The following is a 24,163-nucleotide window of genomic DNA, read 5'->3' on the forward strand; positions in this document are numbered from 1 at the left end:
TCATTGGTGGCCAGTGTGCGGCCTCCCCTCTCCCCCCCCCCCCCCCCCCAGATCATTGGTGGCAGCAGAGAATTTCGATCGGAGTCCCAGTTTAATCGCTGGGGCTCTGATCGGTAACCATGGCAACCAGGACGCTACTGCAGTCCTGGTTGCCATGGTTACTTAGCAATATTTGAAGCATCATACTTACCTGCTGCGCTGTCTGTGACCGTCCGGGAGCTCCTCCTACTGGTAAGTGACAGGTCTGTGCGGCGCATTGCTTAATGATCTGTCACTTACCAGTAGGAGGAGCTCCCGGCCGGTCACAGACAGCACAGCAGGTAAGTATGATGCTTCTAATATTGCTAAGTAACCATGGCAACCAGGACTGCAGTAGCATCCTGGTTGCCATGGTTACAGATCGGAGCCCCAGCGATTAAACTAGGACTCCGATTGGAACTCTCCGCTGCCACCAATGATCCGGGGGGGGGGGGATAGAGGGGAGGCCGCACACTGGCCACCAATGATATTAATACAATAGGGGGGGGCCGCACACTGGCCACCAATGATAATACAATAGAGGGAGGGAGGGGGGGCCGGGGGGGCGCACACTGGCCACCAATGATATTAATACAATAGAGGGGGGGCCTGGGGGGGCGCACACTGGCCACCAATGATAATACAATAGAGGGAGGGAGGTGGGGCCGGGGGGGCGCACACTGGCCACCAATGATAATACAATAGAGGGAGGGGGGGCCGGGGGGCGCACACTGGCCACCAATGATAATACAATAGAGGGAGGGAGAGGGGGCCGGGGGGGCGCACACTGGCCACCAATGATAATACAATAGAGGGAGGGAGGGGGGCCGGACACTGGCCACCAATGATATTCAAACTGGGGAGGGAGGGGGTCTGCCCCCTGCTGCCTGGCAGCCCCTGATCTCTTACAGGGGGCTATGATACGCACAATTAACCCCTTCAGGTGCGGCACCTGAGGGGTTAATTGTGCTGATCACAGCCCCCTGCAAGAGATCGGGTGCTGCCAGGCAGCAGGGGGCAGTCATGTACACAGTTCGTAGTATATTCTAACTTGAAGCGTCCCCATCACCATGGGAACGCCTCTGTGTTAGAATATACTGTCGGATCTGAGTTTCACGATCTAACTCAAATCCGATGGTATATTCTAACATAGAGGCGTTCCCATGGTGATGGGGACGCTTCAAATTAAAATATACCATCGGATTGGAGAAAACTCCGATCCTATGGTATATTAACTCCTGACTTTACATTGAAAGTCAATAGAGGAGGGATCCATATTGTGTCAACGTCAAACGGATCCGTACACATTGACTTGCATTGTAAGTCAGGACGGATCCGTTTGGCTCCGCACGGCCAGGCGGACACCAAAACGACTTTTTTTTCATGTCCGTGGATCCTCCAAAAATCAAGGAAGACCCACGGACGAAAAAGCAGTTACGGATCACGGACCAACGGAACCCCGTTTTGCGGACCGTGAAAAAATACTGTCGTGTGCATGAGGCCTAATGGAGACTTAGTATTATGAAGCGGCCACGTATGTCTGCCCATGTAATATTTGGGTGGCCCAGGTTCACCAGAGTGGAAGCTGCTTTTAACATATCAGTAAAAAAAAATCAAATTGGCACTTTACTGGTAACACTACAGACTGGTAATCTCAGAGAAACTGAATCCACCATAACATTTATATTGAGCACGATATTACAGTAAATGTGCCCACTGATTAACATTTATCACACAAGTATTAATGGTTAATAGTGTAGTAATGGGCTAGACGAAAGGTCAGAAGTCACAGAGGGGAGATATACATAGTGATGTCATAGTAGTGTATGAAAGGTCAGAAGTCACAGAGGGGAGATATACATAGTGATGTCATAGTAGTGTACGAAAGGTCAGAAGTCACAGAGGGGTGACATAGCAGCTATTATGACATCACCGAGTTCTAGACAAAAGGTGACTGCTCAGGAGACATAGGTGTGATTGTGAAGAGAGGAGAAGGCGCACACATCACTCCCCTGCGACTACAGTTTACTTGCTAAAAAATGATGATTCTACTGATCCTATTTATTTGGGCATCCTATGTATCCTGCCGTCCACTACCTCCACTTCGTCTGAAGAGTCAACTACCGTCAGGAATGGAGAAAAATCTGGAGGAGGCACCCGGTAAGTGTCCTCCATGTGTAAAATATGGCGTTTACAAGATGAGAGTAATGCATGCATTATCAGCAATTGTGTGACTAAGACTAGGACTACACCTAGGGGGGATTTGGTAAAGGCTGTCCTCCAGTTTTCTAATATACAAAAGTCTTTTTTCTGCAAGCCAAATTTTGCAAGTTGTAGCCAGAAAGTGGAGTAAGTTATGAACGACATCTATCCCAGCTCACAGTACATTTACCTTCCTGGTACATGGACAACCTGAAAACACTCCAAATGTATTATGAGGCCTTCACTTAAAATTTAGCACATCTTACTCCAGCACAATTCTTATTAAGACCAGCACAGGAACTGCCAGTCTTAAAAAATCTGCGGGGTATTTAAGATCTCACACTACAGAAAAATAAATAAATCCTGTGAAATTGCTACTCGTAGGAATACACCGAGTAAAATCGGTTAGGTGATATGCTGTAAGTCACCGAGAAGTTATGTAATAACTATTATGAAATCACCGGGTTCTAGACAAATGTTCAGGAGATGTAGATGTGATTGTGAGGGAAGGTGAAGGAGAACAAGTCGCTCACCTGCGATTATAGTTTTCTTTCTAAAATAATAAAAGTTTTGTTGATTTTAATTTGCACATCATATAGAGCACAGATCACTCAGAAATCCCTCATTATGATGTCAGTTTCTACGCTGCTCGTGAAAAATGAAGGTTGGTTTGGGCAGCAAAGGCAGTTTTTCTTTAACCACCTCCGGACCGCCTAACGCAGGATTGCGTTCCGGAGGTGGCAGCGCTGCGCAGAGTCACGCATATACGCGTCATCTCGCGAGACGCGAGATTTCGCTCCAAGCCGGCCCGCGCATGCGCATCGCGGGCCGGCAAAATTCAAAGAACAAGTTCGTCACCAGCCTGCCAGCAACGATCATTGGCTGGCAGGCTGGCGATTTTCAAAAAATCCAATCCAAAGTCATATAACAGATCATATTAGTAAATATGATCTGTTATATGGCTTGTCTGCTCCTGTGCTGGTCCTTTTCGTCGGTTGCATCCAGCACAGGAGCAGACTGAACTGTGAGTACACCAACACTACACCTTAGCCCCAGATCACCCACCTGCACCCCAATTAACCCTTTGATCACCCCTTTGATCGCCCCTGTCAATCACTAGTGAAAGGAAAAAAAGTGATCAGTGTAAACTGTCACTTTTTTTTTTTCACTGGTATTGGCTGTTAGGTTTTAGGGATAGTTTAGGCCCCTTGGTTAGGTAGTTAGCGTCAGTTAGCGCCCACCCCACCGCACCGCAGTCACTTTTATTCGCTGTTTAGCGTATCGCTAATCAGCATTTGTACTTTTATAGTATCTGTAAGTGATCAAAACTGATCACGGTCAGATCTATAATAGTATTAGTGTCACCTTAGCTCGCCCTCCACCCAAAACGCAGTGTTTGCCCGATCAGGCCTGATCGGTCGCCCACACGTGCGTTCACCCACGCCCGCCCCACCGCAGTGACAAAAAATTATTATTTTTTGATCACTGCACATTCATTTTACACGCACTGCGGCGATAAAAAAATCAGTTTTGATATTTTTTATCAACCGCAGCAGCCTCCGGTACTTCGCTAGCCTCCCCTTTGTAAGACAGGTTTGCTTTTTTTCTTGGGTAGTCTCAGGGAATACCCCTAAATTTAGTAGTCCAAAATGTCAAACAGGGGGTATTCTTCTGAAGAGGCCTACAGGATTCTGACCCAGTCGGATGAGGAGTGGGAACCCTCATCTGACGAATCTAGCGGGTCAGAATATGAACCTGTGGAAAGCAGTGGCTCTCTGACCCAAAGTTCGGACGAGGAGGTGGAGGTCCCTGGCAGCACCAGGCGTACCCGGCCCCATGTCGCTAGACCACAGGTTACGCAGGATCCGCTTCAAGAGCAGCAGAGTGGGGCTGTCGCTGCCGGATCACGTGGTGAGGCATACACCAGCAGCGCAGCCCTTCCTGGACCTAGTACCAGCACTGCCGTACAACCTGGTGAAGTAGCGAGCACCAGAAGGGCAGTTGAAGCTGGTACGGTGGCACGTGCAATAGTTACCCCGTCGCAGCCACCGCAAAGACGGGCCCGTAGAGCCCCTAGAGTCCCTGAGGTGCTGGCAAATCCTGATTGGCAGTCACCAACTTCAGCCGCACCAGTAGTTCCCCCTTTCACCGCCCAGTCTGGAGTTCGGGTTGAGACGGCTCAAATCGGTTCGGCCCTGGGATTTTTTGAGCTGTTCTTGACTGCGGAGCTCTTGGACTTAGTCGTGGCAGAGACCAACCAGTATGCCACACAATTTATATCCGCCAACCCGGGAAGCTTTTATGCCCAGCCTTTCCGGTGGAAACCAGTCCAAGTTTCCGAGCTTAAAATTTTTTTGGGCCTTCTCCTCAACATGGGCCTGACAAAAAAGCATGAATTGCGGTCATATTGGTCAACGCACCCAATTCATCACATGCCCATGTTCTCTGCTGCTATGTCCAGGACACGATTTGAGACCATCCTACGTTTTCTGCATTTTAGCGACAATACCACCTCCCGTCCCAGAGGCCACCCTGCTTTTGACCGGCTCCACAAAATTCGGCCCCTCATAGACCATTTCAACCTGAAATTTGCAGATTTGTATACCCCTGAGCAAAACATCTGCGTAGACGAGTCCCTAATACATTTTACCGGGCGCCTTGGCTTCAAACAATACATCCCAAGCAAGCGTGCCCGGTATGGGGTCAAATTGTATAAGCTCTGTGAAAGGGCCACAGGCTATACCCACAAATTTCGGATCTATGAGGGAAAAGATCAGACCCTGGAGCCGGTCGGTTGCCCTGACTACCTGGGGAGCAGTGGGAAGACAGTCTGGGACTTGGTGTCACCCTTATTCGGCAAGGGGTACCATCTTTATGTGGACAATTTCTACACAAGTGTGGCCCTCTTTAGGCATTTGTTTCTAGAACGGATTTGCGCCTGTGGCACCATGCGAACTAGTCGCGTGGGCTTCCCCCAACGGCTTGTAACCACCCGTCTTGCAAGGGGGCAGAGGGCTGCCTTGTGTAACGAAGAACTGCTCGCGGTGAAATGGAGAGACAAGCGTGACGTTTACATGCTCTCCTCCATTCACGCAGACACGACAATCCAAATTGAGCGAGCAACCCGTGTCATTGAAAAGCCCCTCTGTGTCCACGACTATAATGCGCTCATGGGAGGGGTGGACTTCAATGACCAGATGTTGTCTCCGTATTTAGTTTCCCGCAGAACCAGACGCTGGTATAAGAAGGTGTCTGTATATTTAATTCAATTGGCGCTCTACAATAGTTTTGTTCTCTACAGTAAGGCTGGGAGAACAGGATCCTTCCTCAAATTCCAGGAAGAGATCATCGAGAACCTCCTTTACCCAGGAGGTTCCGTGGCCCCATCCACCAGTGTAGTTAGCCGTCTACACGAGCGACATTTCCCCAGTGTCGTTCCTGGTACCTCAACCCAACCGTCACCCCGAAAAAGATGTCGTGTCTGTAGCAGGAGTGGAATAAGGCGTGACACCCGCTATTTCTGTCCTGACTGTGCTGACCACCCTGCCCTATGCTATGGAGAGTGTTTCCGGAAGTACCACACACAGGTACACTTAGCATAGGGATCACATCTCACCAGGACAGGCACACAGGGCTATTAGGGCCCATTCACTCACAGCTGCTGCAAACCTCTCCTTTCACCTGGGATAAAGTGCATAATGTACTTCGCCGCATCTTTGGGCGATTTGCGCTTTGCACATTGTCCCATGGGGAAGGAGAGGTTTGTTCTATAAAAGGTAAAAAAAACTAAACAAAAAAAAAAATACCGGTAAGTAAAAAAGTTAAATGTTCAGTTAAAAAAGTTTAAAAAAAGTTTCTATGTTCTGTTCAACAGTTAATAAAGTTATTGCTTTGCGGCCTGGTTTTTTCTTTTTTGTTTTGTTTTTTTTACCTTTCAGGTGGACCAACCGATCGACTAGCTGCAGCACTGATGTGCATTCGGACAGAAGCATTGCGCTGCTGTCAGATTACACGCAAGTCGGTGTATGCGGCGCTGCAAGACGAGATTTCTCCTCTGCAGTAAAAGATACGTTTGCCGAGGCATATGAGCTGAGGAGGTGGCGGTGTTCATATACTTTGGCAAACACTTTGTATATATAAAAAAAAAAATCCCGGCAATGATTTATTCATCCACATCGATTGATGTGAATGGAGAAATCTGGTTTGCCAGGGCATACGAGCTGAAGTGGGTATGGATGTTGGGCGGAGCTCCTATGTCCTGGCAGACGCCTTTCCCCTCCTTTTTCTTTTTTTGGCAGAGATTTTTTCATCCACATTGATCGATGCGAATGAAGAAATCTGTGCCGTTCATTTTTTTCTTTCAGCCCAGAGGCTGAACGGAAAAAAAAAAAATCTCATTACCCGTATGCTCAATATAAGGAGAATAGCAGAAACTCCTAATGCTGGGCATACATGTAATGATTGCGGAGACCCTCAAATGCCAGGGCAGTACAAACACCCCACAAATAACACCATTTTGGAAAGAAGACACCCCAAGGTATTCGCTGAGGGGCATATTGAGTCCATGAAAGATTGAAATTTTTGTCCCAAGTTAGCGGAAAGGGAGACTTTGTGAGAACAAAATCAAAAAAATCAATTTCCGCTAACTTGTGCCAAATATTTTTTTTTTCAATGAACTCGCCATGCCCCTCATTGAATACCTTGGGGTGTCTTCTTTCCAAAATGGGGTCACATGTGGGGTATTTATACTGCCCTGGCATTTTAGGGGCCCCAAAGCGTGAGAAGTCTGGTATCCAAATGTCTAAAAATGCCCTCCTAAAAGGAATTTGGGCACCTTTGCCCACCTAGGCTGCAAAAAAGTGTCACACATGTGGTATCTCCGTATTCAGCAGAAGTTGGGGAATATGTTTTGGGGTGTCATTTTACATATACCCATGCTGGGTGAGATAAATATCTTGGTCAAATGCCAACTTTGTATAAAAAAAATGGGAAAAGTTGTCTTTTGCCAAGATATTTCTCTCACCCAGCATGGGTATATGTAAAAAGACACCCCAAAACACATTCCCCACCTTCTCCTGAGTACGGAGATACCAGATGTGTGACATTTTTTTGCAGCCTAGGTGGGCAAAGGGGCCCACATTCCAAAGAGCACCTTTCGGATTTCACAGGTCATTTACCTACTTACCAGACATTAGGGCCCCTGGAAAATGCCAGGGCAGTATAACTACCCCACAAGTGACCCCATTTTGGAAAGAAGACACCCCAAGGTATTCCGTGAGGGGCATGGCAAGTTCCTAGAATTTTTTATTTTTTGTCACAAGTTAGTGGAAAATTATGATTTTTTTTTTTTTTTTTTTCATACAAAGTCTCATATTCCACTAACTTGTGACAAAAAATAAAAATTTCCATGAACTCACTATGCCTATCAGCGAATACCTTGGGGTCTCTTCTTTCCAAAATGGGGTCACTTGTGGGGTAGTTATACTGCCCTGGCATTCTAGGGGCCCAAATGTGTGGTAAGGAGTTTGAAATCAAATTCAGTAAAAAATGACCTATGAAATCCAAAAGGTGCTCTTTGGAATGTGGGCCCCTTTGCCCACCTAGGCTGCAAAAAAGTGTCACACATCTGGTATCCCCGTACTCAGGAGAAGTTGAGGAATGTGTTTTGGGGTGTCTTTTTACATATACCCATGCTGGGTGAGATAAATATCTTGGTCAAATGCCAACTTTGTATAAAAAAATGGGAAAAGTTGTCTTTTGCCAAGATATTTCTCTCACCCAGCATGGGTATATGTAAAATGACACCCCAAAACACATTCCCCACCTTCTCCTGAGTACGGAGATACCAGATGTGTGACACTTTTTTGCAGCCTAGGTGGGCAAAGGGGCCCATATTCCAAAGAGCACCTTTCGGATTTGACAGGTCATTTTTTTCAGAATTTGATTTCAAACTCCTTACCACACATTTGGGCCCCTAGAATGCCAGGGCAGTATAACTACCCCACAAGTGACCCCATTTTGGAAAGAAGACACCCCAAGGTATTCCGTGAGGGGCATGGCAAGTTCCTAGAATTTTTTATTTTTTGTCACAAGTTAGTGGAAAATGATGATTTTTTTTTTTTTTTTTTTTTCATACAAAGTCTCATATTCCACTAACTTGTGACAAAAAATAAAAATTTCCATGAACTCACTATGCCCATCAGCGAATACCTTGGGGTGTCTTCTTTCCAAAATGGGGTCACTTGTGGGGTAGTTATACTGCCCTGGCATTCTAGGGGCCCAAATGTGTGGTAAGGAGTTTGAAATCAAATTCTGAAAAAAATGACCTGTCAAATCCGAAAGGTGCTCTTTGGAATATGGGCCCCTTTGCCCACCTAGGCTGCAAAAAAGTGTCACACATCTGGTATCTCCGTACTCAGGAGAAGGTGGGGAATGTGTTTTGGGGTGTCATTTTACATATACCCATGCTGGGTGAGAGAAATATCTTGGCAAAAGACAACTTTTCCCATTTTTTTATACAAAGTTGGCATTTGACCAAGATATTTATCTCACCCAGCATGGGTATATGTAAAAAGACACCCCAAAACACATTCCTCAACTTCTCCTGAGTACGGGGATACCAGATGTGTGACACTTTTTTGCAGCCTAGGTGGGCAAAGGGGCCCACATTCCAAAGAGCACCTTTTGGATTTCATAGGTCATTTTTTACTGAATTTGATTTCAAACTCCTTACCACACATTTGGGCCCCTAGAATGCCAGGGCAGTATAACTACCCCACAAGTGACCCCATTTTGGAAAGAAGAGACCCCAAGGTATTCGCTGATGGGCATAGTGAGTTCATGGAAGTTTTTATTTTTTGTCACAAGTTAGTGGAATATGAGACTTTGTATGAAAAAAAAAAAAAAAAAAAAATCATAATTTTCCACTAACTTGTGACAAAAAATAAAAAATTCTAGGAACTCGCCATGCCCCTCACGGAATACCTTGGGGTGTCTTCTTTCCAAAATGGGGTCACTTGTGGGGTAGTTATACTGCCCTGTCATTCTAGGGGCCCAAATGTGTGGTAAGGAGTTTGAAATCAAATTCTGAAAAAAATGACCTGTCAAATCCGAAAGGTGCTCTTTGGAATATGGGCCCCTTTGCCCACCTAGGCTGCAAAAAAGTGTCACACATCTGGTATCTCCGTACTCAGGAGAAGGTGGGGAATGTGTTTTGGGGTGTCATTTTATATATACCCATGCTGGGTGAGATAAATATCTTGGTCAAATGCCAACTTTGTATAAAAAAATGGGAAAAGTTGTCTTTTGCCAAGATATTTCTCTCACCCAGCATGGGTATATATAAAATGACACCCCAAAACACATTCCCCACCTTCTCCTGAGTACGGAGATACCAGATGTGTGACACTTTTTTGCAGCCTAGGTGGGCAAAGGGGCCCATATTCCAAAGAGCACCTTTCGGATTTGACAGGTCATTTTTTTCAGAATTTGATTTCAAACTCCTTACCACACATTTGGGCCCCTAGAATGCCAGGGCAGTATAACTACCCCACAAGTGACCCCATTTTGGAAAGAAGAGACCCCAAGGTATTTCGTTATGGGCATAGTGAGTTCATAGAAGTTTTTATTTTTTGTCACAAGTTAGTGGAATATGAGACTTTGTAAGAAAAAAAAAAAAAAAAAAAAAAATCATCATTTTCCGCTAACTTGTGACAAAAAATAAAAAGTTCTATGAACTCACTATGCCCATCAGCGAATACCTTAGGGTGTGTACTTTCCGAAATGGGGTCATTTGTGGGGTGTTTGTACTGTCTGGCCATTGTAGATCCTCAGGAAACATGACAGGTGCTCAGAAAGTCAGAGCTGCTTCAAAAAGCGGAAATTCACATTTTTGTACCATAGTTTGTAAACGCTATAACTTTTACCCAAACCATTTTTTTTTTACCCAAACATTTTTTTTTTATCAAAGACATGTAGAACTATAAATTTAGAGCAAAATTTCTATATGGATCTCGTTTTTTTTGCAAAATTTTACAACTGAAAGTGAAAAATGTCATTTTTTTGCAAAAAAATCGTTAAATTTCGATTAATAACAAAAAAAGTAAAAATGTCAGCAGCAATGAAATACCACCAAATGAAAGCTCTATTAGTGAGAAGAAAAGGAGGTAAAATTCATTTGGGTGGTAAGTTGCATGACCGAGCAATAAACGGTGAAAGTAGTGTAGGTCAGAAGTGTAAAAAGTGGCCTGGTCTTTCAGGGTGTTTAAGCACTGGGGGCTGAGGTGGTTAAGACAATTTCATAAATTTGTCCTATTCTGCATCCCTAGTTATATGGATTATTGTTACTGTTATTCTTAGGAACAATGTGGATGTTAGATATTCACAGTACTGAATTGCTCCAGGACATGGATTTCGGACTGATAGCGGCAATTCCATTCATCGTCCTCCTGGTGTTCCTGGTTTTATTTGCCATCATCCTCTACTGCATGTATGTAATATTTCACTTTACTTATAACACTAGGACATTAGAAATCCACTCCTTAGATCTAAGTCATTATTACAGATGTTGTGATGGATCTTACAATCTGAGATAAAACACATAATGTCACCTTCCTAGCCGCACATTCTGTCATCACACACTGCACATAACTGCTCTCTCTATATATGTATACTATAATAATGTCTTTGTGTTTATTACAGGTTTTGCCGCAAAAAGCCAGAGACCTAAATCCATCCCAGCCATGCTCAGCTACATTTATAATTATTTTAAGGGCCATTTGACCCAATTTTTAAAAGGTCTACCACCGTATTTTCTGACTTTTCAGGAGGACCGTATTAATATGAATTTCCTGGTCTTCCCAACATCTAGACCCCCCACCCCATCCATACCCCCCCTCCTCTTGGTTTTGTTTGTTCAGTATTCATTTTCTAAAAAATTCTATAAAAATTTTTGAAAACTAAAAAAGTCCCCACTGTCTCCTTGGTCAGATCCCTATAATATTGTAGATGCGGCGTGAGAGGTGGAGGCAGGAGAGAAGCTGAAGGAGTTGGTGAACACCACTACAGACACATAGGGGGAACTTATCACCACCATGCCAATCTTCTGGGTAAAAAAAACCCTCAAACCCCGGGTTGGCGACTTTTTATACGCCAGTGTGCCTAAATCTAGGTGCAAGGGTTCTTTCGGCTCTCCCCACACCACTTTCTGAAAAAGGGGCATGACAGGAAGGAGTCTGGATGGGGCCATTGTCCCCAACACCTTTATCATCATTTAAACCAGTTTTTTTGCATCAATCATGGCTGAAATCTATGCCAGATTTCAGTTTATGTGCATGTGCTGCTGGAGGACGTGACTAATTTAAGACTAGGTCCGTGCCTCGTCATAAATTAAACACATGCTCTTGCCGCCAAGGGGATAGCAAAGATCAGCAAAGAGCCAGAGAACCTGAAATGTTCCCCATATTGAAGTGGCTAGCCTTGCATAGAGAACTGCACATAAGTGGATGGAATTAGATAGTAGGTCTTGTAGAACTAGCTCAGATGAATGTAATGATACCTTTCACTTAGCGATCCATTGCTTTATTCTGGACAAAAAGTACTTTTAACTCATATGCAAATTAGCAGTTAAGTGCAATAAGGGTGGACCCAAGGCACTCTGTGCACTCTTACTCCTTGTCTTCCTCTGCCAGCCAATCCCACTCCTTTCTGATTGACAGGGACAGATAAGGTCACTGTGCAGAAATCTGGCCCTATCAACCAAAAAGCAGTGAGAGCAGCTGTCAGGAGGAGTAAGGGTGCACAGGGTGGCTCGGGCCTGATGTGAATGGTGACAATAAACGCACAGTGCAGTTCAGTATAACCAAAAGGAAATAAATACACAAAAAAAACTAAGAATTAGTGGGCAATAAGGGGCAACAGGGAGCAATTATATGAACGTTTACCTATCTACCACCAATCTAGAGAAACAGCCCTGTATCTCGCATGGATCCAGAGATCTCTCCATTCATTGCCCTGCTAGATTTTCTTCAGGCTGACAGCTCAGGGGTTGTGTTCTTTCTGCTGCAGCTCTCTCCCTGCAACTTTCACAGCATCTAACAGCAGATATAGCTGGTGGCAGTTGAATGATGGAACGGAGCATGTGTGACCATCTGAACGATATTACTGAGGTGGACATAGAAATAAGAAAAAAGAACAAACAGCAGGTGGCGCTATACAGATACATTTTATTGTATAACTGAGTGGCTGGACCCATTTTTAATAACATGAAATTACAAAAGTATTCAGATGCAGATGCTGGTTTAAAAATGTACAATACTTCTGGTTGGACAACCACTTTTAATGGGCTAACTCCTTTTTAGCTAAAAAGGTCTGTGTTATCCATTGTAAAAGTCTCTATACAGCAGTGATGTCCATGAAGAAGAGCTGCTTTGCATCGCTCACAATGACCTCCCAAGAGTTTAATACATGGGGGTCAGAAGATAATTGTAAGTTCAAGTTCGAACACAAGCAGAACTTCCAGAAGCTTCAGATTTTACACAATTACTCAGTTCTGCCACTGCCCTCTTGGCTATAGTCAGACTACGACGCCATCCTCTGTGCCAGGTCTGTGGCCTACAGTATTGTAGACATTGTTTCCTATAGACTCAGTGATCGACAACAGCAAAGAATTTCACACCAGGCTGCAAACACTGAAATATGTCATGAATCTCCAGTTTAAGGCATAAAAAAGGGCACAATATAACAGACGTCACTCCATTTCTACTAGATTCTCTACAAGTGGTAGGTAGCAATGCTGCGCTCATACAATATTACACCAGGTATTACACTGGTAAGAACAGGGGACATTGTGCTGGTAACAGTGGTAATACTACTGATACAAAGCCAGAATTTTTGGCTGTGACTTTTTTAATGACAAGTAAACGGCCTATTACGAGCGCAGATCAAGGATGGGTTGCATGAACTTATACGGGAAACATTTTTAGTGTATAAAAAAAGCATTCCATAACCCATAACTATACCCATTGTCACTCATTATTGCTCACTTCTGCAGTGTTCCCTGCTCCTAGAGGCTCAGAAATCTTTTTCCATGGGCTAATGACTGGAACAAACATTTGTAATTGTATGAATACTGGTTCCCATAAATGTTCCTCAAAAAAGGTGCCTGATCACTTCATTAGCAAGCAAACCCATAGCATAATTTGCCAGCAGAACATCAATGAATCAGTAGGGGATGAACAGCCTTGGTAACAAAATACCCGTACAGAGGGTATGATTGCCACATGTAAACGCAGCTCTCCCCTCTGCTCAACAATAGGAAATAATTGGAATGAACGGATCCTTCAAATAATTGCCTGTGCATCAGCCCATGTAGTAATGACCAAAGGCCAGGTATAAACCACCTTTGGTGATTGTGTTCCATGGGACAGTATGATTCAGTCACGTCAAATATATGCCTCAGATGTAATATGCAATTATTTGCCTGTTTTTGCTGGCTTTTGGCAAGATGGAAGTCCGTCAGAGCAAATACATGACTAAAACCACGTGTACATCCCATTCTACAAGATCAAAAAAGCCTTCCTACATGCCCCAGGATGGGATCTGACCCTGTCCTTCATAATAATTATGTGGCTTGTGCACAGAGCCGAAAGGCCACATTCAAACATGGAAGATTTAGCAGAAAATATGCTACAAAATACAGTGGTCCCTCAAGATACAATGACCTCAATATATACTATTTTCAGCAAAAAAATGTCTCTTGGTTCAACGTATTTTGAAACTAGACTCAACATACAGTCCCTCAACCTCAGATCAAACAATCTACATGGCCTTATCTCTGGTCAAATACCAGTATTAACTGTCTAGTGGTTCCTGTTACAGTAACCTCACATAACATACAATACAATTCCAAAGACAGATGGTTCTGTCACACACCTCAAAACCCCACATATCCCCATAATGTATACATCCATGGATAGCTCTGATCTGGGTGAACAACATATCCAAAAATCACCCAGATCCGAGCAGGGGTTCCCTGCCCAAAACAGTTCCACAGATTTAAGCTGTGCGGCCGGTCTGTCTTCTCCTTCAAAGTTAGTATGGGCCATAATCCTGGGGCAAGAGGCTGGCAACCAGGCCCCTCCAAAACCCAGTGGCGAGTTTGGTTTCGCCACACATCTCCCCCTCCCAGGGAAGACTAACCAGGTACCTGACCTCACACCGGTCGGTACCTGAGTTAGTCTGGCAGTCCACCCACAACCCAATACTGGACCTTTTGAATTTTGGGGCATGGCTCTGTTCTGTATGTCCCCAGCTGTTGAGTGGGCATCTGCTACGCCTTGCTTCCTTGTGGTTCTCTAGCTTGGAGCTGTAGGTACTTGGTGGGCAGAGGCCGACTGCGGCCCTCTGCTCTGATGCCAGCTCTTCTGCTGGAGAGGGGTCAGTGGGGTTTAAAGCCTTACCCACTACCCCCAGTATTGGGCTGGGAGAGAGCTGTGGAGAGGGGCTATCACTTACCCCCTCCACTGGATACCCCATCTGCCGCTGGGGAGAGAGACCAACTGTCTCCTCTCCCTGTAGAGTATACTGCCGCTGGGTAGTGAGACTGACTGTCTCTACTACCAGTGATGCTGGTAGTTGCAGGGGTGAGGGACCGACCATCTCCTCCCCCTGGGATCCTACCTGCTGCTGGGAAGAGAGACCGACTGTCTCCTCTCCCTGTAGAGTATACTGCCGCTGGGTAGTGAGACCGACTGTCTCCACTACCAGTGATTCTGGTTGTTGCAGAGATGAGGGACCGACAATCTCCTCTCCCTGTACTCCCAGTGGCAGTTGGGGATCTGGGCCGCCTGCCCAGCCACCCTGTTGGGCCGGTGGAGTGACTACGGTCCCATCTCCACCTACTGACTGGGGTTCCTCCCAGTACCATTCTATGAAGTCCCCTACCTCCACAGTTGGTGAGGACGTAGGGGATACCTCAGCTGCGACCTGCCAGGGGTAGGGCTGCAGGTCTGGGCCTGGTATCCAACTGTCTTGTATCTTGCACTGGGCTTGAATGGAGCGAAACAACTGTTGATAATCTTGCCCCAGCTCCCACTCCCTTTGGACCAGAAAGGTCAAATCTGCCCTCACCCCACTAGTTGTAGGCCAATTGTGCAAGTCCTCCCTGTAGTCAGTAATGTCCCAAAATCTAGACTTTTCTGTGCTCCCAAAGTCAATGTCTTCAAAAGACTCCCACAATAAACCAGGGCCATTATATTCCTCACCCTTGGGCTTGGCGTACTCCTCCATCCATTGAGACTTTCGTACTGTGTCCCACCATAGTGCTTGGTAAGCGTCATCCAGCCAGGTTTCCTGCCATACCAGTGTCTCAAGCTCTGACACCCACTCCGTCAAGGCTTGCTCTCCCAGTAGAGGTAGTCGCAGCGGCAATCCCATTCGTAATCTCTGCTCCTCACTGGGAAGACTCTCACCCCTCCGACGCTGCACGTCTTCCAGGGCCTGGTGCCATACGCCTTTCCGCTCGGCATCCCTGTAGTCCGGGTGATCTTCCTCATGGAATGCTGTGCAGGAACCAACGGCATCCATATTGCTGTAGCCAGGGGCGCTGTACTGATACTAGCGTTGCCCTCAATTTTGTAAATCCACGAACGGTGTCTCCGAGCTTCTTCTCCTCTTACTAGGACGCCATCCCACTGCTTGCCACCAATGTAACAGATCTCCTAGCACCCCGACCGGGTACCTCCGTTGATAGGTGCTCCTAGTGCTTCCCGAGGCCTCCAAGCACTCCACTTGACACCGTAAGCGCTGCAGACCCCACGAACCGCCGAAGCTTGGTTGAGGTCTCACCGTCTCCTACCCACCCTGGACCTACGACAAGGCTCCAGGCTCCAGTGGGTGAACCTCTCCTAAATCCAGAGAGCAGGAACAGCTCTTACAAGAGCTAGTAGTTATAGCCAGGGGAGTATAGCAAATCTTCAGCGTATAACAATCCCCCAGTGTCGATCAGTTACCCAAACACCAGCCTCAACATGATGAAGGATAAAACAGGAACTCTTTATTGAGGGCTACCCGCCTGTATTTATGCAGGTCCCCATCTGGTGGACACTCCCCTAGGGGACCAGATGGAAGACTGTGACACAGGACAGATATGCAGCCATTCAGGCTACACAGACACAATACATCCCCACAATGCATCATGGTTTCCTCCTCTCTGCCCTGGAGACACCCGAGGAGTAATTCAATTATCTCTCAGGACAAAGGGAAATCGCCAATACACATGTGGGGACAACAGGACAGAAATCACCATTTAAACATACAATGTCACAACCCTTACAGTAAACACAGACATTTAACATATCCCCAGATAGCTCAAGTCTGAGTGCATATTATTAGGTGAATGGCACTCAGACTACACGAATACAATAAAATCGACATGGAGCCAAAGTCTTTAATTTCACGAACAGGCTCCATGGCATAGCTATCTGGGTACCCTCACATAACATACAATACAATTCCAAAGACAGGTGGTTCTGTCACACACCTCAAAACCCCACATATCCCCATAATGTATACATCGATGGATAGCTCTGATCTGGGTGAACAACATATCCAAAAATCACCCAGATCCGAGCAGGGGTTCCCGAAATCCATGGAAGTCACATTTGGCCGGCCGAAAGCATGGCTTTCTTGCCCAAAACAGTTCCACAGATTTAAGCTGTGCGGCCGGTCTGTCTTCTCCTTCAAAGTTAGTATGGGCCATAATCCTGGGGCAAGAGGCTGGCAACCAGGCCCCTCCAAAACCCAGTGGCGAGTTTGGTTTCGCCACAATAACCCTAAGGAAGCTCCTGTCGTCATCATCATAGTGTCACATTCTGGGGGCCAGGCAGACCTCCGGAACATCTTGCAAACAGGACACAGGCAGATTACAGAACAGAACCAACAGAATACTTTATTATACATGTAATAAATGAACATGACAGTAAAGGATAAGCAGGTTAGGCAATAGTGGTAGCACTACCACTGAACCAAATGCAGACCAGAGGCAAATCCCAGCGGGCGATGAGCCAGTGAGCTCTTTTCTTTACAGAGCCCCTGGTGGTGGGGATGAACCTGGCCTAGGGCTCACTGTTTGCACCTCCAAGATGGTCTGGTACACTTGGCCACTACCTGCAGAGAACCACGCTGGTGAGAGCACCAGTGGTACAAACAGACAGATGGACTGGAACCCAAACAAACTCAGGATATGGATCAGACAAGACAAACGGAAATTAGCACACAAGCAGATGCCTGGACCCTATGCGGAACAGAAGCATGGCGGTCACAGGCAGAGCTGCACACAGACTAGATGTCCTCCCTCCGGAGAACCCAGGAGCCTTCTCACGAAGGCAGGACATACACTGATAGAAATAGCTGCATAACGAGGGCACCTATCCAGGCCATTTTGAGATTGTTTTTTCATCACATATTGTACTTCATGACACTGGTAAAATAAAATTAAAAAATAATAATTTTATTTGCAAAACAAAATACCAAATTTACCCAAAAATTTGTAAATAATTGCAAATTTCCAAGTTTCAATTTCTCTACTTCTATAATACATAGTAATACCTACAAAAATAGTTATTACTTTACATTCCCCATATGTCTACTTCATGTTTGGATCATTTTGGGAATGATATTTAATTTTTTGGGGATGTTACAAGACTTAGAGGTTTAGAAGCAAATCTTGAAATCTTTCAAAAACCCAATTTATAGGGACCAGTTCAGGTCTGAAGTCACGTTGCGAGGCTTACATAATAGAAACCACCCAAAAATGACCCCATTCTATAAACTACACCCCTCAAGGTATTCAAAACAGATTTTTACAAACTTTGTTAACCCTTTAGGTGTTCCACAAGAATTAATGGAAAATAGAGATAAAATTTCAAAATTTCACTTCTTTTGGCAGATTTTCCATTTTAATAATTTTTTTCCGGTTACAAAGCAAGGGTTAACAGCCAAACCAAACTGAATATTTATGGCCCTGATTCTGTAGTTTACAGAAACACCCCATATGTGGTCGTTAACCGCAGTACGGGCACACGGCAGGGCGCAGAAGGAAAGGAATGCCATACGGTTTTTGGTAGGCAGGTTTTGCTGGACTGGTTTTTTTGACACCATGTCCCATTTGAAGCCCCCCTGATCAGGGCTGGGACAAGGTCCACCACCAACAGAGGCTGAGCTGCCCAAGTGCGCCCCCCCCCCCCCCCCCCTTGCCTGCGCCCAGGGCGGTGCAAGGTTTTTTACCAACACAAGCGAACCTACATTTTGGCGCCCCCGACCCCCCCTCCCCCTTCAGCTCACCTGGGGGAAGGGGGGGGGGGGGGGTGCGCCAAAATGTAGGTTCGTCCCATAAGACGCACCTAGGTTTTAAAGGAGGATAATAGGAAACAATATTTTTCATTCCACCTCAGGTCAGACCAGCCATCAGACCTCAGCTCACAAGCACAGCCCCAATGCCTCAGATCAGACCCCCATGTCAGCCATCAGCCCTCCATGTCATATTTCTACCCGTCCATGGCACAGACAGACTACAGTCATTGTCTCCGGCCCATCATGTAACCACATCCTCACCCATGTCACATTTCTCCCCCTCCATTTGATTGCTCTAACACCTAAAGAAATTTATTTTATTTTTTTAAAACCTGATGTTTCTCCAGATGATCTTATGCTAAAAGTCATGGTAATAGAGTCTCAAAGGTCTATAGAAGCAGGTACACTATTTTTACAAACCTTTGAGACTCTATTAACACTACTATCAACATCAGGTCATTTAGAGAAACAGCATGTTTTTTTAATTATGTTTTTCCTTTAGGTGTTAAAACATAACTTTCATTTGATTGCTGTAACACCTAAAGGAAAAATCTTTTTAAAAACCTGCTGTGTCTCTAGATGACCTTATGTTGATAGTAGTGTTAATAGAGCCTCAAAGGTCTGTAAAAATAGGGTAACTGCTTCTATAGACCTTTCAGACTCTATTACCACTGCTATCAACATAAGGTCATCTTGAGAAACAGCAGGTTTTTAATTTCTTTTCCTTTAGGTGTTCAAGCAATCAAATAAGTTATGTTTTAACACCTAAAGGAAAAAGATAATTTAAAAAGCTTGCTCTTTCTCTAGGTGACCTTATGTTTATAGTAGTGTTAATAGAGTCTCAAGGGTCTATAAAAGCAGTTACCCTATTTTTACAGACCTTTGAGACTCTATTAACACTACTATCAGCATAAGGTCATCTTCTAGAGAAACAGCAGGCTTTAAAAAAAATCCCTTTAGGTGTTAGAGTAAATTGCAATCAAATGAACGTTATGTGTTAAAATTAGGGTCAGAAGAAGACAAGCAGGGCTTTGTTTAGCCTCTTGGGTATTAGTTTTTACATTCATAAAGCTCCACATTGAGCTTCCAGCAGCAGACAGATGCCAGGGCACTTCTGTGGTCACCTCACCTGGGCACATGGTCTTTGCTCAGCAGAGTCCTGCCATACATGCTGGGTAGATGCTAGAATGGATTTGTTAGAAGGAGGTCTGTGACATCACTGGTCACATGCTCCTTCATGGTCACATGATCCACTGTGAGAACGCAGGCTTCACAACCTCCTGCTGTGTTCAGCTCCAGAGAGAAGGGGGTGTGAAAGGATGGACCAATGGCAGGGCAGCTAGCTGATACTGGCCAATCAGCAGCCTCCTGCTCCTATCTACAAGCGCAGCTTAGAGTGAACACTGGCTGGGGAGGGGAGGGGAGGGGAGGGGAGGGCGCCCGGCAGCAAGTAGGTGATAAAAAAAAAAAAAAAGAGGTTTGTTTTTCCGCCCACCCCAGGCTGCGCCCTGAGGCTGGAGCCTCCCCAGCCTCTGTGTCGGCCAGGCCCTGCCCCTGATGCAACCCTAGAGTAGAAACTCCATAAAAGTGACCCCATCTAAGAAACTACACCCCTCAAGGTATTCAAAACTGATTTTACAAACGTCGATAACCCTTTAGGTGTTCCACAAGAGTTATTGGCAAATGGAGATGAAATTTCAGAATTTCAATTTTTGGGCAAATTTTCCATTTTAATCCATTTTTTCCAGTAACAAAGCAAGGGTTAACCGCCAAACCAAACTCAATATTTATGGCCCAGATTCTGTAGTTTACAGAAACACCCCATATGTGGTCGTAAACCGCTGTACAGGCACACAGTAGGGCGCAGAAGGAAAGGAATGCCATATGGTTTTTGGAAGGCAGATTTTACTGGACTGTTTTTTTTTACACCATGTCCCATTTGAAGCCCCCCTGATGCACCCCTAGAGTAGAAACTCCAAAAAAGTGACCCATTTTAGAAACTACGGGATAGGGTGGAAGTTTTGTTGGTACTAGTTTAGGGTACATATGATTTTTGGTTGCTCTATATTTCACTTTTTGTGAGGCAAGGTAACAAAAATTTGCTGTTTTGGCACCGTTTTTATTTTTTGTTATTTACAACATTCATCTGACAGGTTAGATCATGTGGTATTTTTATAGACCAGGTTGTCACGGACGCGGCGATATATAATATGTATACTTTTTATTTATGTAAGTTTTACACAATGATTTAATTTTTGAAGCAAAACAAATTTAGTGTTTCCATAGTCTGAGAGTCATAATTTTTTCAGTTTTTGGGCGATTACCTTGGGTAGGGTATGATTTTTGCGGGATGAGATGACAGTTTTATTGGCACTATTTTGTATTTTGGGGTGCGTGTGACTTTTTGATCGCTTGCTATTACACTTTTTGTGATGTAAGGTGACAAAAAATTGTTTATTTAGCACAGTTTTTATTTAAAAAAATTTACGGTGTTCATCTGAGGGGTTAGGTCATGTGATATTTTTATAGAGTCGGTCGATACGGACGCGGCGATACCTAATATGTATACTTTTTTGTGTCTCCATATTCTGAGCCATTGTTTTTTTTATTTTTTGGGCGATTGTCTCAGGTAGGGGGCTCATTTTTTGCGGGATGAGGTGACGGTTAGATTGGTACTATTTTGGTGGGTAATCGCCTTTTTGATCGCTTGCTTTTGTACTTTTTGTGATGTAAGGTGACAAAAAAATGGTTTATTTAGCACAGTTTTTATTTTTTACGGTGTTCATCTGAGGGGTTAAGTCATGTGATATGTTTATAGAGCCGGTCGATACGGACGCGGCGATACCTAATATGTATCCTCTTTTGTCCCCCTATTTTTTACCAATTTTTTTTTACTTTATTTAGGGAAAATGACGTTTTTGTTTATTTTTACTTGAAACTTTTAATTTTTTTTCACTTTATTTTTTGTCCCACTTTGGGACTTGAACTTTTGGGGGTCTAATCCTTTACAATGCATTCCAATACTTATGTATTGGAATGCATTGGCTGTATGAGTAATACTGTGTGTATTACTCATACAGCTTCCGGCCTGTGAGATCCAGGGGGCTGGATCTCACAGGCTCGTCACCGGAAGGCAACGCTGCCTTCCCTACCATCGGGTTTCCCCTACAGCCGCATGGGGACCCGATGGCACCGCTGCCCGCCGCCACCGCAATAGGTAAAAGCCGCAAACCGCAGGTCTGAATTGACCTGCGGTTTGCGGCGATCGCCGACATGGGGTGGGGGGTCACGGGACCCCCCCACGCATTTAGCCGAGGTGCCTGCTCAATGATTTGAGCAGGCACCGGCTTCCGATCACCGCCCGCCGGTGTTCAGAAATACACAGGGTGTACAGGTACGCCCTGTGTCCTGAAGAGGTTAAATAAATGTCATCCATGCGCTGCAGAAGAAATCTGGAGCAGTAATTAACATGCGGTGCAGATCTGAAATCCGCAGCATGTGAAATTAGGGCTCATGCACACGACCCTGGATTTTGTCCCAATCCGATCCACATTTTTTGTGGACCATTTTCTTCAATGGGGCTGCAAAATATGTAGACAGCATACCATATGCTTTTCCCCTCTGTATGTCCTATTCTTGTCAGTTTTGTGGACAAGGATAGGACTGTTCTTGCAGAGGGCAGGAAGTTTCATAAAATATGGCCGTGTGCATGAACCCTTTTTCTGTGGTTTTTCCACCGTGGATTTGACCCTTTGCAATGCAGAATCCACTCTGTGTGGCCGCACCCTTACAATGGACACTGCAGGTGAATTTACACTTCAGACGTTTTCTTTGGCAGGTGGATGACATTTGCTAAAATCTTATCCACTTTGCTAATACTGTAATACGCTATGAATTTTGCGCACACAATTCTGAGGTGGAGAATACACAACAGGTCTGCCTAGTGTAAATATACCCTAAATTTTACCCTTCTCACTACACTCTCCATTTTTGTTAAAAGTGGGTGGGGGTAGGAAGGCGTGACCTAAGCTGTCTAACACATTTAGGGCTTATGCACACGAGCATAAGCGTTCAGGGCCTGTATTGCGATACGTAAACGGCTGGTCCACAATAAACAGACACAGGCTGTGTGCACTCCGTGGTGCAGATGCGGACCTATTGACTTGAATGGATCCACAATCTGCAACATAAAACTGAAGATAGGACTTCTCTTATCTTTTGCGGAGCGGAGGCACGGATCGGAAGCCCACGGAAGGACTAAGAACCACTTCCGTGGGATTTTGTTTCATGCCTCCTCACCACCAAAAAATTGAAAATTTTCTATTTTTTGGAGGTGCAGAATGTATCTTGCAGATCGCGGACCCATTCAATTCAATGGTTCTGCATCTGAAAATGGTGTGCACTTGGCCGGTACCCGTGCGGTCCGCAGCACGCACATGGGGCACACACATGAGCAGCCCTTACTATTACTTTTGCAGTTTTCTGCCCCAAGTAATATCTGAAACCTACGTCAGCTCCTAGCTTAATAATTGTGGAGCATCTGACACCATCATAAGCTAGAGTTTTCTGCTATGTTTTCCTGGTGTTTTTTTCTGTATTTCTTATAACATGCAGTACAAACATTTGTGACATTCTTACTCATTTTTTTGATTAGCGTTATTTTTTTCAAAATGCAGCATGCACTGAATGTGGTATTTTCATGTGTTTTGTCAGGTTTCTCTATAGGAACTTAAAAAATGCATGAAAATAAATTTAAAAAAATGAAAAAACGTATTATGCTAGTAATGTGTGAACTAATGTGTTATATAAACCTATTTAAGGCCGTGTAGATCCAGAGGAAGGCGAAAACCCCTGTGAGGAATGGGCCAATTGTCCTCAACTAAAGGGGAAAATTCCTTCCCGACCCCAAATATAGCGATCAGAATAAATCCCAGGATCAAAGCCAATAACTACTGTATGTGTCTAGCTTGTAATGTGCCTATACCTAGCATGTAATGTGCCTATACCTAGCATGTAGTGTCAGTGATATGTGTGTGGTGTGTGTAGTACTTACCTGGCCTGTGCTGAGGGGTGTTCAGGGATAATTGCCGCTCAGCAGCTCCAGGACTACAACATGTGGCTCTTGTCCCTGAACTCACCAGATGGAAACAAAGCACAGGCCGCTCCTGGGGTCATAGAGGATGTTAAAGGGAGTCTGTCACCTACATAACATGTTTTAAACTGATGATATAGCTCTGTGGGAGGCAGATCCATAACACTGATGGTGCCCATGTTTAGTTTTTCAGAGCCTCCAAAGTACCTAAAATGAAGTTTCTAAAAATATGCGAATTACACCGCAAGGATACAGGGCTGGCTGGACGATACAGAGGGGAGGAGTCAGGAGCAAGTAAGGCGGGAGCACTGGGCACTCGCAGCACACTCTCTGCCCCTGGGCACTTGCGATAGGTAATTTGCATATTTTAAAACTTCATTTTAGGTACTTTGGAGTATCTGAAAAACTAAACATGGGTACCATCAGTGTTATGGATCTGCCTCCCACAGAGCTATATCATCAGTTTAAAACATGTTATGTAGGTGACAGACTCCCTTTAAG

The sequence above is a fragment of the Bufo bufo genome, chromosome 3 (genome assembly GCF_905171765.1).
Source record: "Bufo bufo chromosome 3, aBufBuf1.1, whole genome shotgun sequence".
Classification (NCBI taxonomy): Eukaryota; Metazoa; Chordata; class Amphibia; order Anura; family Bufonidae; genus Bufo; species Bufo bufo.